Genomic DNA, 19668 nt, shown 5'->3' on the forward strand with positions numbered 1-19668 from the left:
TATGGAATTTAGAAAGATGGTAATGATGACCCAATATGTGAGACAGCAAAAGAGACACAGATATAAAGAAAACATTTTTGGACTCTGTGGGAGAAGGTGAGGGTGGGATGATTTGAGACAACAGCATCAAAGCAAGTATATTACCATATGTGACTTAGATAGCCAGTTCAAGTTTAATACATGAGACAGGACACTCTGGGCCTGTGCACTGGGATGACCCTGAGGGATGTCATGGGTAGGGAGGTGGGAAGTGGGTTCAGGATGGGGTACACATGTACACCCATGGTTGATTCACATCAATGTATGGCAAAAACCACTGCAATATTGTAAAGTAATTAGCCTACAATTAATTTTTTTTTTTAAAGGAAGAAGTATAGGTTATGCTGGTGAGAAAAGGTAACACAGACAGAAACAAACAAACAAACAAGCAAAGCAAAAGAGGAGATAGAGATGTATAAGAATAACATTTCTATAGTTCACTGTCACTGTTGTTGTGTGGTCACAACAGGTTCTTTTTTGACCCCATAGACAGTGGCACATTAGGCTGCCCTGTCCCTCAGCATCTCCTGGAATTTGCCCAAGTTCATGTCAATTGCATCAGTGTTGCTATCCAGCCATCTCATCCTCTGATGCCCTCAATTCTTGGCCTCAATGCTTCCTGGCGTCAGGTATTTTCCAATGAGTTGGTTGTTCGCCTCAGCTGAAGAAAATATTGGAGCTTCAGCTTCAGCATCAGCCTTTCCAAGGAGCATTCAGGGTTCATCTTGCTTAATAGTGACTGCTTTCATGTTCTGGCAGCCCAAATGATTTTCAAGGGTTTGTTCACACCACAGTGCAAGGCATTTATTCTAGGTACCATACCTTTCAATGGCCCTGTTGTCACACTTATGTGATCACGCGGCAGACTGTGGCATTGACTGCATTGATGTTTGTTGGCAGAGTAAAATCTCTACATTTCACCACTCTATCCAAGCTGTCATAATTTCCTACCAAGAAACAATAGTCTTCTGATTTCATGTCTGCCCTCAACTTCCACAGTGATCCTAGAGCTGAAGAAGAAGAAACCTGTCACTACAGCCACCTTTATCCTCTCCTGTTGCCACGAAGTAATGGGCCAGATGTCATCATCTTTTATTTTTTTAATATTTAGTTTTAAACCAGCTCTTTCCCTCTCCTTCTTCATCCTCATCAAGAGGGCTCTTTAGGGGATGGTCCTAAGATGGTGGAGGAATAGGATGGGAAGACCACTTTCTTCCCCACAAATTCATTGAAAGAACATTTAAACGCTGAGCTAACTCAACAAAACTACTTTTGAATGCTGGCATAAGACATCAGGCACCCAGAAAAGCAGCCTATTGTCTTTGAAAGTAGGTAGGTCAAAATATAAAAGATAAAAAGAGAGACAAAAAAGTTAGGGATGGAGATCCATTCTGGGAAGGGAGTCTTAATAGAGGAGACATTTCCAAACACCGGGAAACCCTCTGATTGCAGGTTTGGGGGAAGTTTTTGAATCTCAGAGGGCAACGTAAAAGGGAGGAAAAAAAAAAAAAAAAACCACATATTATGTGCCTAATGGCAACTCCCAGCAGAGAAGTACCCCCAGACAATCGCATCCACCACCAGCAAGTTGGGGGTGAACGCAGAGGAGCTGGCAGCATTGCTTAGGGTAAGGACCAGATCTGACTCTCTTGAGGGCAATCTGAGGGAGCTAAGGTGAGATAGCAATCTCAACTGTGGGATAGCCAGAGAGAGAGATGGGGGGAAAATAAGAGAGAGAGAGAGAGAGAGACAACTATTCCACGAAAAACCCTAACCTAAGGCACTGCCTTAGAAGTGAGGTGGCCACGACGGACTGCGCAGAAGTGCAGAGGCTGTGAAAGATGGTGCAGAAGCCCAGGCTGCTGCGACCGACCGCAGAAGTGTGGCCAAGAGGAGCTACCCCTCACCCAAGGTCAGGGGCAGTGATGGAGAGCGCCAGGAGCAGCCAAGAGGAGCTACCCCAGGTCCGAGGTCAGGGGTGGCGGCCTAGAGGAGCTATCACCTGCCCGAGGTCAGGGGTGGCGGCCCAGAAGAGCTACCTCACGCCTGAGGTCAGGGGCGGCAGCCAAGAAGAGCTACCCCATGTCCAAGGAGCAGCGACTGTGTGGGTGCAGGAAGGCTGAGAGGAGCTACTCCACGCTCAAGGTCAGGAGGGCCGGTGGTGAGGAGATATCCCTTCTCCAAGGTAAGGAACAACAGCTGTGCTTTGCTGGAGCAGCCATGAAGTGATACCCCATATCCAAGGTAAGAGAAACCCAGGTAAGATGGTAGGTGTTGCGAGAGGGCATCAGAGGGCAGACACATTGAAACCATAATCACAGAAAACTAGCCAGTCTGATCACACAGACCACAGCCTTGTCTAACTCAATGAAACTAAGCCTTGCCATGTGGGGCCACACAAGATAGACGGGTCAGAGTGGAGAGTTCTGACAGAATGTGGTCCACTGGAGAAGGGAATGGCAAACCACTTCATACCCTTGCCTTGAGAACTCCATGAACAGTATGAAAAGGCAAAATGATAGGATACTGAAAGAGGAACTTTTGAGTTTGATAAGTGCCCAATATGCTACTGGAGATCACTGGAGAAATAATTCCAGAAAGAATGAAAGGATGTTGCCAAAGCAAAAACAATACCTAGTTGTGGATGTGACTAGTGATAGAAGCAAGGTCCAATGCTGTAAAGAGCAATATTGCACAGGAACCTGGAATGTTAGGTCCATCAATCAAGGCAAATTGGAAGTTGAGGTCAAACTTGGCAAGAGTGAATGTTGACATTCTAGGAATCAGTGAACTAAAATGGACTGGAACAGGTGAATTTAACTCAGATGATCATTATTTCTATTACTGTGGGCGGGAATGCCTTAGAAGAAATGGAGTAGCCATCATGGTCAACAAAAGAGTCTGAAATGCAGTACGTGGATGCAATCTCAAAAACGACAGAATGATCTCTGTTCGTTTCCAAGGCACACCATTCAATATCACTGTATTCAAAGCCTAGCCCCAGTAATACTGAAGAAGCTGAAGTAAAACAGTTCTATGAAGACATACAAAACATTTTAGAACTAACACCCAAAAAAGATGTCCTTTTCATTATAGGGGAATGGAATGCAAAAGTAGGAAGTCAAGAAACACCTGGAATAACAGGCAACTTTGGCCTTGGGATACAGAATGAAGCAAGGCAAGGGATAATAGTATTTTGCCAAGAGAATGCACTGGTCATAGCAAACACCCTCTTCCAACAACACAAGAGAAAACTCTACACATCATCACCAGATAGTCAACACCGAAATCAGGTTGATTATATTCTTTGCTGCCAAAGATGGAGAAGCTCTATACAGTCAGCAAAAAACAAGACTGGGAGCTGATTGTGGCTCAGATCATGAACACCTTATTGCCAAATTCATACTTAAATTGAAGAAAGTAGGGAAAACCACTGGAACATTCAGATATGACATAAATAAAATCCTGTATGACTATATAGTGGAAGTGAGAAATAGATTTAAGGGACTAGATCTGATAGACAGAGTATCTGATGAACTGTGGACTGAGGCTCATGACATTGTACGGGAGACAGGGATCAAGATCATTCCTGTGGAAAAGAAATGCAAAAGGCAAAATGGTTGTCTGAGGAGGCCTTACAAATAGATGTGAAAAGAAAAGAAGTGAAAATCAAAGAAGAAAAGGAAAGATATTCCCATTTGAATGCAGAGTTCCAAAGAATAGCAAAGAGAGGGAAAAAGAGCCTTCCTCAGTGATCAGTGCAAAGAAATAGAGGAAAAGAGCACAATGGGAAAGACTAGAGATTTCTTCAAGAGAATTAGAGATACCAAGGGAAAATTTCATGTAAAGATGGGTTTGTTAAAGACAGAAATGGTATGGACCTAACAGAAGCAGAAGATATTAAGAAGAGGTGGCAGTAATACACAGAAGAACTGTACAAAAAAGATCTTCACGACCCAGATAATCACAATGGTGTGATCTCTCACCTAGAGTCAGACATCCTGGAATGTGAAGTCAATTGGCCCTAGGAAGTATCACTATGAACAAAGCTAGTGGAGGTGATGGAATTCCCGATGATGTTGTGAAAGTGCTGCACTCAATATGCCAACAAATTTGGAAAACTCAGCAGTGGCCACAGGACCGGAAAAGGTCAGTTTTCATTCTAATTCCAAAGAGAGGCAATCCCAAAGAGTGCTCAAACTACTTCAAAAGTGCACTTATCTCACATACTAATCAAGCGATGTTCAAAATTCTCCAGGCCAGGCTTCAGAAATACGTGAACTGTGCACTTCCAGATGTTCAGGCTGGTTTTAGAAAAGGCAGAGGAACCAGAGATCAAATTGTGAACAGCCGGTGGATCATCACAAAAGCAAGAGAGTTCCAGAAAAACATCTATTTCTGCTTTATTGACTATTCCAAAGCCTTTAACTGTGTGGATCACAATAAACTGTGGAAAATTGTGAAAGAGATGGGACTAACAGACCAGCTGACCTGCCTCTTAAGAAACCTATATGCAGGTCAGGAAACAACAGTTAGAACTGGACATGGAAAAACAGACTGTTTGCAAATAGGAAAAGCAGTACATCAAGGCTGTCTATTGCCACCCTGCTTATTTAACTTATATGCAGAGTACATCATGAGGAACACTGGACTGGAAGAAGCACAAGCTGGATTCAAGATTGCTGGGAGAAATATTAATAACCTCAGATATGCAGATGACACCACCCTTATGGCAGAAAGTGAAGAGGAACTAAAAAGCCTCTTGATGAAAGTGAAAGAGGAGAGTGAAAAATTTGGTTTTACACTCAATATTCAGAAAACTAAGATCATGACATCTGGTCACATAATTTCATGGGAAATAGATGGGGAAACAGTGTCAGACTTTGTTTTTTGGGGCCCCAAAATCACTGCAGTTGGTGACTGCAGCCATGAAATTAAAAGATGCCTACTCCTTGGAAAGAAAGCTATGAGCAACCTAGATAGCATATTAAAAATCAGAGACATTACTTTGCCAACAAAGGTCCATCTAGTCAAGGCTATAATTTTTCCAGTGGTCATGTATGGATGTGAGAAAGCAGAGTGCCAAAAAATTGATGCTTTTGAACTGTGGTGTGGAGAAGACTCTTGAGAGTCCTTTGGACTGCAAAGAGATCCAACCAGTCCATCCTAAAGTTGATCAGTCCTGGGTGTTCACTGGAAGGACTTATGTTGAAGCTGAAACTCCAGTACTTTGGCCACCTCATGCGAACAGTTGACTCATTGGAAAAGACTATGATCCTGGGAGGGATTGGGGGCAGAAGGGGACGACAGACAATGAGATGGCTGGCTGGAATCACTGACTCGATGGCCATGAGTTTGAGTAAAGTCACACAGTTGGTGATGGAAGGGAGGCCTGGTGTGCTGTGATTCATGGGGTCACAAAGAGTCGGACACAACTGAGCAACTGAACTGAACTGAAAGCACTGACAGCCCGCTCACAAAAGAAGACAGAGTGAATACCAAAGAAGCTCTAGTTGCCTGCAGACTGGCCCATCCCCTGCCAAAGGAGAGGGCTGGCGGGTGCCAGTCAGAGCCAGAAAGGGGCAAACCTGGCCCGAGAGAGGCCATCCCCTACCAAATTCGAACAGGCTTCCAATTTCTAACCAAAGACTTCATGAGATTCTGGACTGTTGACATCCACCGGAAGGGTCACAGCCAAAGATCAGTTCCCAGAAGAGACACCCAGGACACTGGAGACGGGTTTGCCCAGAAACTGAGCAGCTGGGACAGGAGTGGTGGTAAGACGCACCACAACTGGGGACAGTGTGCTTGCCAAGAACCCGGTCACCTAAGCTGCCTGGGCTGCGGAACAGCACAAAATGCAGGCCAAACTGAGTCTGCTTTTGTGGAGTACACAAGAACCTGAACCTGAGCAGCTTAGACCTGCGAGGTGTACTCAACCCAGGGCCTGCTCCCTGCAGAGCAACCTGAGCCGTAACAGTGTAGACTGGGAAAGCACTTATGCCATGAGCAGGGGCAAACCCAGTGTGACTGATACACCATGAGCACTCCCCACACACGCCAGTGACATTTGTTTGCAGTGTTCCTCCCTCCCCACAGCATGACTGGACAAGTGAGCCTAAACAAGAGACCAACTTCGTCCCCTTGTGTCAGGTTGGAAATTAGACACTGAGGAAACCTGCAAACAGAAAAAGCCAAATAAACAGAGGGAACTGCTTTGGAATTGATGTGTGCAACAGATTAAAATCTCTGTAGTTAACACTGACTACATTGGAAGGGGCCTATAGATCTTGAGAAGTATAAGCTGGAACAAGGAACTATCTGAAACTGAACTGACCCAACACTGCCCGCAACAGCTCCAGAGATATCCCTGGATATATTTTTTACTATTACCATTTTTTTAATTCTATTATTATTTTCTTTTCTAAGTCCTCTATTACTCCTTTAATTTTCATTTATATAAGATACTAATACCTTGCAAAAAAAAAAAAAAACAACAACCTATTTTTAAAGCAAACTTCATATATATTTCTTATACGTTTTCTGATTTTTTTTTTAATATTGTGTTTTTGTTTTTGAGAGTCTAACCTCTACTCTAGATTTTTAATCTTTGATTTATAGTATTTGTTATCAATTTTGAACATTTAAGAATCCAATTTTCAGTACACATTTTTACTTCTGTTCACTTCAGTCGTTCAATCGTGTCTGACTCTTTGTAACCCCATGAACCACAGCACGCCAGGCCTCCCGGTACATCATCAACTCCCGGAGTATACCCAAACCCATGTCCATTGAGTTGATGAAGCCATCCAACCATCTAATCTGTCATCCCCTTCTCCTCCTGCCATCAATCTTTCCCAACATCAGGGTCTTTTCCAGTGAGTCAGCTGTTTGCATCAGGTGGCCAAAGTATTGGAGTTTCAGCTTCAACATCAGTCCTTCCAATGAACACCCAGGACTGATCTTTTTAAGATGGACTGATTGAATCTCTTTGCAATCCAAGTGACTCTCAAGAGTCTTCTCCAACACCACAGTTCAAAAGCATTAATTCTTTGGCACATTTTTACTTAGGAGTGTGGTTACTGACTTGATTACTCTCTCCACCTTTTGACTCTCCTTTTTCTCCCCCAGGTCACCTCTATCTCCTCTCTCCCGTCCTCTTCTCAACCCAACTCTGTGAATCTCTATAGGTCTTGCGGGCTGTGTAGAACACTTAGAGAACAAAGTATTGCTTAGATCTATCTCTCTCCTTTTGATCCCCCCTCTTCTACTCCTGGTCATCTCTATCTTCTCCCTCCCTCTTCTCTTCTCCATGTAACTCTGTGAACCTCTCTGGGTGTCCCTCACAGTGGAGAATCTATTCACCATTAAACTAAAAATTTTATCACCAGTGCTGTATGGATGGAGAAGTATTGAGGCTACTGTAGAATAACACTAAAAAGCAGAGGCAGGAGGCTTAAGTCCCAAACCTGAGAACACCAGAAAATTCCTGACTCCAGAGAATTTTAATTGATAAGAAATCACCCAAAAGACTCCATACCTACACTGAAACCAAGCACCACCCAAGAGCCAACAAGTTCCAGAGCAAGACATATCACATAAATTCTCCAACAACACAGAAACATAGCCCTGAGCTTCAATACACAGGCTTCCCAAAGTCACACCAAACCCACTGACATCTCAAAACTCACTAATGGACACTTCACTGCATTCCAGAGAAAAGAAATCCAGCTCCACTCACCAGAACACTGACACTAGCTTCCCTAACCAGGAAACCTTGACAAGCCACTTGTCCAACCCCACCCACAGACATGAGCCTCCACAATAAAGAACTACAAACTGCCAGAATACAGAAAGACCACCCAAAACCCAGCAATCTAAACAAGACGAAAAGGTAGAGAAATACCCAGGAGGTAAAGGAACATGAAAAATGCCCACCAAACCAAACAAAAGAGGAGATAAGGAGTCTATCTGAAAAAGATTTCAGAATAATGATAATAAAAATGATTCAAAATCTTGAAAACAAAATGGAGCTAAAAAATAGCCTGGAGACAAGGATTGAGAAGATGCAAGAAATGTTTAACAAGGACCTAGAAGAAAGAAAAAAGAGTTAATTAATAATGAATAATGCAACTAAATGAGATCAAAAACACTCTGGAAGGAACCAACAGTAGAATAATGGAGGCAGAAGATAAGATAAGTGAGGTAAAAATAGAATGGTAGAAATAAATGACACAGAGAGGAAAAAAGGAAAAAAAAAAAAGAATTAAAAGAAATGAGGACAACCTCAGGGATCTCTGGGACAATGTGAAATGCCCCAATATTCAAATCATAGGAGTCCCAGAAGAAGAAAACAAACAAACAAAAAAGACCATGAGAAAATACTGGAAAGATAATAGTTGAAAACTTCCCTAAAATGGGAAAGGAAAGAGTCACCCAAGTCCAAGAAACCCAGAGAGTCCCATACAGGATAAACCCAAGGCAAAACACCCCAAGACACATGTTAATCAAATTAATAAATATCAAACACAAAGAACAAATGTAAAAAGCAGCAAGGGGAAAATGACAAATAACACACAAGGGGGTTCCCATAAGGATAACAGCTGATCTTTCAATAGAAACTCTTCAGGCCAGAAGGGAATGGCAGGACATACTTAAAGTGATGAAAGAGAGAAACCTACAACCCAGATTGTATCCAACAAGGATCTCATTCAAATATGAAGGAGAATTCAAAAGCTTTACAGACAAGCAAAAGCTGAGATAATTCAGCACCACCAAACCAGGTCTCCAACAAATGCTAAAGGATCTTCTTTAGACAGGAATCACAGACAGGTTGTATAAACCCAAACCCCAAACAACAGAACAAATGACAATGGGACCATACCTATCAATAAATACCTTAAATGTAATTGGGTTGAGTGCCCCAATCAAAAGACAAAGATTGACTAAATGGATACAAAAATAAGACCTTATATATGCTGTCTACAAGAGACCCACCTAAAAACAAGGGACACATACAGACTGAAAGTGAAGGGCTTGTAAAAGATATTTCATGCAAATGGAGACCAAAAAAAAAAAAAAAAAAAAAAGGACATAAGATAATGATCAAAGGATCAATCCAAGAATAAAATATAACAGTTATAAATATATGTGCACCCAATATAGAAACATCACAATATGTAAGGTAAATGCTAACAAGTATGAAAGGGGGAATTAACAATAACACAATAATAGAGGGAGACTTTAATACCCCACTTATCACTATGGATAGATCAACTAAACAGAAAATTAACAAGGAAACACAAACTTTAAATGACACAATGGACCAGCTAGACATAATTGATATCTATCGGGCATTTCACCCCAAAACAATCAATTTCACCTTTTTCTCGAGTGCACATGGAGCCTTCTCCAGGATACGTCACGTCTTGGGCCACAAATCTAGCCTTGGTAAATTAAAAAAAAAAAAAATTAAGTCATTCCAATCATCTTTTCTGATCACAATGCAGTAACATTCGATCCAAAAAAAAAAAAAAAAAAAAAAAAAAAAAAAAAAAAAAAAAAAAAAAAAAAAAAAAAAACTATAAAAAATTCCAAAACATGGAGGCTAAACAACATGCTTCTGATTAACCAACATATCATAGGAGAAATAATAAAGATATCATATGCATAGAAATGAATGAAACTGAAAACAGAACAACCCAAAACCTATGGGACACTGTAAAAGCAGTGCTAAGGGGATGGTTCATAGCAATACAGGCTTACCTCAAGAAAGAAGAAAAGAGTCAAATAAATAACCTAACTCTACACATAAAGCAACTAGAAAAGAAAGAAATGAAGAACTCCAGGGTCAGTAGAAGGAAATAAATCTTAAAAATTAGGACAGTAATAAATGCAAAAGAAACAAAAGAGACCATAGCAAAACTGAACAAAGCTAAAAGCTGGTTCTTTGAGGTGATAAATAAAATTTACAAACCATTACTCAGACTCATCAAGAAATAATGGGAGAAGAATCAAATCAACAAAATTAGAAATGAAAATGGATACATCACAACTGGTAACACAGAAATACAAAGGATCTTAAGAGACTACTATCAACAACTATATGCCAATAAAATGGACAACTTTGAAGGAATGGACAAATTCTTAGAAAAGTATAACTTCCCAAAACTGAACCAGGAAGAAATAGATCTTAACAGTCCCATCACAAGCATGGAGATTGAAACTGTAATCAGAAAGCTTCCGGCAAACAAAATCCCAGGTGGAGACTGCCTCACAACTGAATTCTACCAAAAATTTAGAGAAGAGTTAACACCTATCTTACTCAAACTCTTCCAGAAAATTGCAGAGGAAAATAAACTTCCAAACTCATTCTATGAGGCCAACATCACCCTAATACCAAAACCAGAAAAATATGCCACAAAAAAAGAAAACTACAGACCAATATCACTGATGAACATAGATGCAAAAATCCTTAACAAAATTCTAGCAAACAAAATCCTACAACATGTGAAAAAGATCATATGTCATGACCAAGTGGGCTTTATCCTAGGGATGCAAGGATTCTTTAATATCCCCAGATAAATCAATATGATACACCACATTAGCTATTTGAAAGATAAAACCATATGATTATCTCAATAGGTGCAGGAAAAGCCTTTGACAAAATTCAACATTCATTTATGAAAACCCTCCAGAAAGCAGGAAAAGAAGGAACATACCTCAACATTACAAGAGCCATGTATGTTAAACCCACAGCAAACATTATCCTCGATAGTGAAAAACTGAAAATAATTTCCCTAAAGTGAGGAACAAAACAAGGATGCTCACTGATACCACTGCTATTCAACATAGCTTTGGAAGTTTTACCCAGAGCCATCAGAGAAGAAAAAGAAATAAAAGGAATTGGAAAAGAAGTAGAGAAGCAAAACTCTCACTGTTTGCAGATGACATGATCCTCTACATAGAAAACCCTAAAGACTCTATCAGAAAATTACTAGCACTAATCAATGACTATAGTAATATTGCAGATATAAAATTAACACACAAAAATCCCTTGCATTCTTATACACTAAAAATGAGAAAACAGAAAGAGAAATTAAGGAAACAATTTCATTCACCATTGTAATAAAAAAGAATAAAATACTTAGGAATATATCTACCTAAAGGAACAAAAGACATATATATGGAAAAGTATAAAACACTGATGAAAGAAATCAAAGAGGACACAAATAGATGAAGAAATATACTGTGTTCATGGATTGGAAGAATCAATATTGTGAAAATGAGTTTTCTCAATCTACAGAGTGAATGCAATCTCTATCAAGCTACCAATGATATTTTTCACAAAACTAGAACAAAGAATTTCACAATTTGTATGGAAATACAAAAAACCTCAAATAGCCAAAGCAATCTTGAGACAGAAGAATGGAGCTGGAAGAATCAACCTGCCTGACTTCAGGCTCTACTACAAAGCTACAGTCATCAAGACAGTATGGTATTGTCACAAAGACAGAAAAATAGATCAGTGAGCAAAATAGAAAGCCAGTGATAAATCCACGCACCTATGTACAGCTTATCTTTGACAAAGGAGGCAACAATATACAATGGAGAAAAGACAATTCCTTTAACAAGTGATGCTGGAAAAACTAGTCAACCACTTGTAAAAGAGTAAAAGAGTGAAACTAGAACACTTTCTAACACCATACACAAAAATAAACTCAAAACGGATTAAAGATCTAAATATAAGACCAGAAAGTATAAAACTCCTAGAGGAAAACATAAGCAAAACACTCTGTGGCATAAATCACAGCAGGGTCCTCTTTGACCCACCTCTCAGAATAATGAATATAAAAGCAAAAATAAATAAATGGGACCTAATTAAACTTAAAGCTTTTGCACAACAAAGGAAACTATAAGCAAGATGAAAAGACAGCCTTCACAATGGGAGAAAGTAATAACAAATGAATGAAGCAACTGACAAAGAATTAATCCCAGAAATATACAAGCAACTCCTGCAGCTCAATTCCTGAAAAATAAATTACCCAATCAAAAACCTGGTCAAAGAACTAAACAGACATTTCTCCAAAGAAGACATACAGATGGCTAACAAATACATGAAAAGTCGCTCAACATCACTCATTATCAGACAAATGAAAATCAAAACCACAGTGAAGTACCAACTCGCACTGGTCAGAATAGCTGTTCTCCAAAAATCTACAAGCAATAAATGCTGGAGAGGATGTGGAGTAAAGGGATACCTCTTACACTGTTGGTGGAAATGCAAACTAGTACAGCCTCTATGGAGAACAGTGTGGAGATAACTAAAAAACTGGAAATAGAAATGCCATATGACCCAGCAGTACCGCTGCTGGGCATACACACTGAGGAAACCAGAATTGAAAGAGACACGTGTACCCCAATGTTCTTTGCAGCACTGTTGATAATAGGCAGGAAATGGAAGCCACCTAGATGTCCATCAGCAGATGAACGGATGAGAAAGCTGTGGTACATATGCACAATGGAATATTACCCAGCCATTAAAAAGAATACATTTAAATCAGTTCTAATGAGGTGGATGAAACTGGAGTTTATTATGCAGAGTGAAGTAGGCCAGAAAAACAAACAAACAAACCAAAACACGAACACAGTGTACTAACACACACACACACACATGGAATTTAGAAAGATGGTAACAATAACCCTATATGCAAGACAGCAAAATAGACATCAATGTATAGAAGAGACTTTTGGACTATGTGGGAGAAGGTGAGGGTGGGATCTGAGAGAATAGCACTGAAGCAAGTATGTTATCACATGTGAAACAGATCACCAGTCTGGGTTCAATGCATGAGACAGGGTACTCAGGGCTGGTGCATTGGGATGACACAGAGGGATGTTATGGAAATGGAGGTGGGAGGGAGGTTCAGGATGGAAACACATGTAATGGCATGGCTGATCCATGTCAATGTATGGCAAAAACCACTATAATATTGTAACATAATTAGCCTCCAATTAAAATAAATAAATTAAAAAAAAGAGGGCTCTTAATTTCTTCTTTGCTTGATACAATTAGAGTGCTATAGTCTGCATTTCTGAGGTTGTTGATGTTTACCCTGTATATTCTGTTTCCAGCTTGTAAATCACCCAAGTTTTCATTTTGTCTGATGTGCCAGTTTACCAGTTATACAAAGAGGGTGACTGCAAGAGGCCCTGTGTTACACCTTTCTCAATCTTGAAAAAATCAATTTCAGTACAGGGGTCTATGTTGTTGAATGCCTTGCCTTGGAAATGAACAGAGATCATTCTGTCATTTTGGAAGTTGCACTCAAGTCTTGCATTTCAGACACTTTGTTTATTTTGAGGTCTACTCAATTTGTTCCATGGTATTCTTACCTACAAGTATTTGATATAATGGTCATCTGAATTTTAAGTGACCCATATCTGTCCATTTTGATTCCCAGATTTCCTGGATCTTGATGCTTATTCTCACTAAGTTAGTATAAATCTGAAATAGAGATATTAAGTTAACAGGTATACTGAAAGTCGCAGTGTCGTCACTAAGAAAATTAAATTTAAAAAATATCATTAAAGGAAACCAAATGTAAATAAAAGATAAATAAAAGAACAACAAAAAATGAATTTTTGAACAACAACAACAACAAAAAAACCACACAGGAATAAATTTGAACAGAACACTATCAACTAGATTGCAGTCCTTTTCTCTTTTGATTTCAGTCTTCAAATCCATTCACTCTCAAAGTAACTTAAGTCAGGGATCTTACTGAGATGGTTGCTAACATATTGAACAGGTGGATATGTTCATGCAGATATTCTCAAAAGATTTGTAATATAGATTGTTTAGTCAAATTTTGCATTCCATTCTTGATGTCAAATGTATTTTTATTATTTACTTATTTTAAATTTTAATTTCTTTATAATATTGTGATGGTTTTTGCCATACATTCACATGAATCAGCCCTGGGTGTACATGTGTTCCCCATCCTGACTCCATCCCTCCTATCAAAATGTAATTTTAATATGCATACATTGATTCACTTTTTCTGCTGTAATGTTCTATGGGTTTTGACAAATATGCAGTGTCATTTATTTTCCATAACATCAAACAAGATATTTTCACTCCCCTAAAAGGTCCTGTGTTCCTGGGGGAGGTAGTGACATCCCTTTCCAGTATTCTTGCCAGGGAAATCCCTCAGAAAAAGGATCCTGGTGGGCTACAGACCATGGTGTCACAAAGAGTCAGACACAGCTTAGGACTGCTAAGTCACTTCAGTCATGTCTGACTCTGTGAGGCCCCATAGATGGCAGCCCAGCAGGCTCCCCCGTCCCTGGGATTCTCCAGGCAAGAACAGTGGAGTGGATTGCCATTTCCTTCTCCAATGCATGAAAGTGAAAAATGAAAGTGAAGTTGCTCAGTCGTTTCTGACTCTTAGCAACCCCATGGACTGAAGCCTACCAGGCTCCCCCATCCATGGGAGTTTCCAGGCAAGAGTACTGGACTGAGGTGCCATTGCATTCTCCACAGCTTCGGACTGAGCACAATCACTTTTAGGAACACTGTAGGCCAAACAAACAAACAAAAAAAACATGTGTCTCCTAGTTTGTGGCCTCTGGTTTAATGTCTCTTTCCCACTTGGCTCTCAGTTTCACAGGGACACATACCTACTTGCCAGCTCTGCTCACCACAGCATCTGGGTTCAACAAATGGAAATATGAAACTAGAAGTTGGACCCACACTTCCAGGGGAGCAACATTTACAGAAATAAAACACTGGCAAGAAGATGGCAATACTCCATGACTCCTTTTAGATTGCCTGTTAGAAGTGTCATCATTTCCCTTTAAACCCAACTCCCCGTTGACCCCCACAAGTCTCCTTATCCTCTGCCCTGAAGTCATCACCTTGGCCAGATGGGGTCTGGCCATTGTGACATTAACAAGGGTGTAAAATTGCTTGGGCCTCATTTTCCAGGTGCCATGGTAGACAAGCACAACATGACCCATTTCATCTCTGATGACCATTTGGTCCTTTTTCTTGCCTGTATGTGTCTCCTCTTTTTATGCCTTTCTGTTTTCTTGTCCAAGAGATGAAGTCAAAGAATACTCAGGGAAGATGCCCTATAGAACACACTTTCAAATTCATCAAAATCTACCAATATGCCCAAGACTCACTGGGGATAATGTCTCCCTGGCTTTTTCTCCTTATCTTGCTCTATCCAAGGGACTTCCCTGGCAAGAATACTGGAGAGGAATGTCATTATCTTCCCCAGACACAAACTGAACTTTCCAGGAAACACTGAAGAGAGTAAGATGTGCATTTCTCCTGCTCTTCTGGGATGTTTATTTGGCTCTCTGGGGAAGAAAATAAAAATTCTTTCCCCCTTTGTCTGCTGATGACATCTACATTGTTTACATGTCCTAGCTATTGTAAATGGTGCTGCAGTGAACAGGAACATACTTTTGGAGTATGTGGGAGAAGGCAAGGGTGGGACAATATGAGCAAATAGCATTGAAATATGTATATTACCATAGGAAAAATAGATGGCCAGGGAAAATTTGATCCATTAAACAGAGTACACAAAGGTGGTACTAGGAGACAACCTAGAGGGATGGAATGGGGAAGGAGGTGGGCTGGGGGTTCCAGATGGTGGGACACATGTACACCCATGGTTGATTCATGTTTATGTATGGCAAAAAACACCAAAATATTGTAATTAACTTCCAATTAAAATAAATAAATAAATTGAAAGGAAAAAAAATGTTTCCCCCAACAAAAACTCTACATTTGATACCTTAATTCAAGTCAAGATAACCTTGTGAAATTTGGTGCAGGCTGCAGCATCAGAAACTCACCAAAGCAATGAAAGGTAACCTCAACCTTGCCAATTTTGAGGTGCCTGCAGACAGACACAATAATATTACTATATATGAGTTATAGGTTGATGAAGTCTCTGATTCAGTGGATTTGTGCGTCAAAATAAGAGACAAAAATGGCATGCTTACAAACTGTATTCAAAATGAAACTATTCTGAAGAAAAAGAAAAAGAGTTGTACATTTTGACACTACAGTTTTACCTTTTACATCATGTCATATAATTAGCTTCATGCAGTGTATAACCCTTTCCAGACTATCTTATTTTACTTAATAATATTCATTCACATTTCATCCATTTCTTTTTGTGATTTGATAGTTCATCTTTTTATTCTGGAATAATATTTTGTTATATTGATGTGCCATAGCTTGTATATCCACTCAGCTATAAAAATATATTTTGGTGGGTTCCAATTTGTGTGTGTGTGTGTGTGTGTGTGTGTGAGAAAGAGAGGGTAGGAATTAAACTGTTATTTAATAAGTGGGAATGTTTTTGTGTAGACATTAGTCTGCAAATAATTTGGTGAACTATCTGAGGCATAATTGTTAGATCATAGGGTATAACAGTGTTTAGCTATGTAAGAAATTGCTTCCAAAGTAATTGTATATTTTTGCATCCACCCATAACAGCAATTGAGAGTTCATGTTTTTCCTCATCTTCACCAGTAATTGGTATCATAAGATTTTTGTGTTTGCCATTCCAATAAGTGTAAAGTGGTGTCTCATTTATTTAACAAGTCTACTTTAAAAAGTGATCTTATTTCAATATTTCTGTTGCCATTGTGTTTTATTACCATAAGTCACTCAGGTATTTGATCTTTAATCTCTGAATCCACTTCAGGTAAACCTTTTACAAACATGTCTCCCTTAGCCATCTTGGCTCTTGATACTCGACACTGGGACACCCCCATGTGCAGATATTATCCTTGTTTTACTGAGCACCTAACTTCCCACAGAGGGTTAACCCCCTCTCCATGCATAGATGCCCCCCTCCCCTTGTTGGGTCTCTGATTTTCTACACGAAACTGCATCCTCCTTTTGGATTTCCTCTTCTCCGGACTTAGGCTTTTATTCTGCATGTGAAGCCAGCCTTGTATTTAATATCCTCTGGATTAAAGGAACTTCCTGTGGCAAGCTGCTCTTCTCTCTCTGTGAATGTCTCTTAACCCCACTTTGCCACTGACTGCCCATGACAAATGATACCAAGAATAACCTGTTTTCCCTGCTCAAATTATGAATGTCATGCAACACATCTCTCTTCTTTGCTCTTATGGATCTTATCACTTCACCCTATTTGAGTTCTGACTCCCCATACTAGGCTACTCTAACTGCATGGATATCTTCTTCACCCCTCACTTCAGGTGAGTTCAGGGGGTCAGTCTGTGTCAATCATTTTCAACTCCATAGACTTCAGAATGTCAGGCTTCCCTGGAGTTAATGATGGACAGGGAAGCCTGGCATGCTGCAGTCCATTGGGTTGCAAATAGTTGGACACTACTGAGAGACTGAACTGAACTGAACTGACATTTATCATATTCTTAACGTGCATGCATATGTTTACATCTTGGTCCATTTGGGCCTGTATAGCAAAATGCTTGTAGGAGGAAATGGCCAGCCCACTCCAGTATTCTTGCCTAGAGAATCACATGGACAGAGAAGCCTGGTGGGCTGGAGTCCATGTAGTAACAAACAGTCAGACACAACTTAAGTGTCTTAGCAGCATCAGCAGCAAAATACCGTGCTCAGAGGGGCTTACGAACAAAATTAATTTATCAAAATTATGGAGGCTAGAGATAGAAGATCTGTTGAGAAGAAAGGAAAGAAAGAATACATATGCACAGTTAAATAGAGGGTGATAAAGAATATTTATATACATTAAAGTTTAACTGCAAGGGGGAAAGAACAGTAGGAAAGGCAATAAAGAAAACTATATAGAAAAAATATATCAACTTCAATATCAACTTCAAGATCAACTTCAAGAAATAAGACAGAAAATAACAGAATGTGAAAGCAAGTTAAAGGACTATTTGGCTCAAATTCAGACTATGGAAAGTGGTCTTGAAGCAGAAAAATTGCAACGGGAAGTCCAAGAGGCACAAGTAAATGAAGAAGAGGTTAAAGGCAAGATCGGTAAGGTCAGAGGGGAAATTGACATCCAAGGCCAGCAGAGTCTAAGGCTGGAAAACGGTATTAAAGCTGTGGAGAGATCTCTTGGCCAAGCCACCAAACGATTACAGGACAAAGAACAAGAATTGGAGCAGTTGACCAAAGAGCTGCGGCAAGTCAACCTCCAGCAGTTTATCCAGCAGACAGGGACGAAAGTCACCGTTCTGCCAGCGGAACCCATTGAAGTGGAGGCCTTGCATGCAGACATAGAAAGGGAGGCACCATTCCAGTCCGGGTCTCTGAAGCGGCCTGGCTCCTCTCGGCAGCTCCCCAGTAACCTGCGTATTCTACAGAATCCTATCTCGTCCGGTTTTAATCCTGAAGGCATATATGTATAACGCTACCTGTCTTCAGGGTAGAGATCCAGTAAAGGTACCAAGGACAGTGAAGATTCCTTCTTGATTTTGTGCCAATGATGAACAGAGGATCTGTTTCACAAGCCACCGTATCTTTTTTCTGTCCTAAGTTGCATACCACTTGGAGCCATACCCTCTGCACTGATGCTAAAGAACAAAGAAACTGTTTCCACACATCCACAGTGTTGACGTTTTTGTCCAGCAGCTGTCATGCCAAGCCTTCATTTTTATTTGTAGCATTTTGAGAGCATTAGGGAAGTATTATACAGTGTGCATACGTAAATAAAACCGTGACTTAAGAGTGAAGAGAAAAAAAAAAAAAAAATTTAAAGTTATAAAATTGTGAAAGAAAAAAGACAGAAGAAGAAAGAAAAGAGGGGAAAAAAGGAAAACTCCACAGAAAGGCAAAGGCCCAACATAGAGGCAGAGGTTTATAACAGCAATGAAAATTGTGACTGACTCTACAAATACATATGTGCATCCATAAGCAGAATCAAAAGAGTCTAACAGAAATAAAGTAAAATAGATTGGCCCAGTGAAAAAAGAAAACCAAAAATTATATCTACAAGAACAAAATCAACTAAAGCACAAACTGGAAAACTAAAGCAAGGTGGCAATTGGGGATTATTGCAAAGAAAATAAACCTAACAATTAGTGGGGATGAAAGGAAATAGAGAATATATATGCAAAGTTAAATAAAGGTAGATGAAGATTTATATACATTAAGATTAATTGCAAGGGGAAAAGAATAGTAAGAAAGCCAAACAAAGGTATAATTACAGAAAAAAATAATAAATTTTAAAAATTGGAATTAGAAAATAATAATAATGGCAAAGGGAAACTCCACAAAATTGCAAAAGCCCAACGTAGGGGTAAAGGATTATAGCAACAATAAAAAATGTGACTGAGAAAAGAAAAAGAAACAAAAAACTTAAAAGTTTAATTAGATTTCTTAGTGCCAATAAAATTGAAAACAACAACAGAAGAGGAAGAAAAAGGGGGAAAAAGTAAAAAGCAAAAGAATCTACAGAACATGTCAAAACATAAGAATAATAAATATTTTTCTTGAGTCACAGCAGTGAGAATCCTTTCCCTTGCTTGGAGTCACAGTCCCCTTCAACTCCCTAGGATGCCCTCCAACATCGTAATGTTCTTTGGACCTGCTGTGGGGAAAGCTCAGATTCTAATCTGGTCCTATGCCTTTGTGTTCTTCCATAC

The sequence above is a fragment of the Cervus canadensis genome, chromosome Y, assembly GCF_019320065.1.
Source record: "Cervus canadensis isolate Bull #8, Minnesota chromosome Y, ASM1932006v1, whole genome shotgun sequence".
NCBI classification, from domain to species: Eukaryota; Metazoa; Chordata; class Mammalia; order Artiodactyla; family Cervidae; genus Cervus; species Cervus canadensis.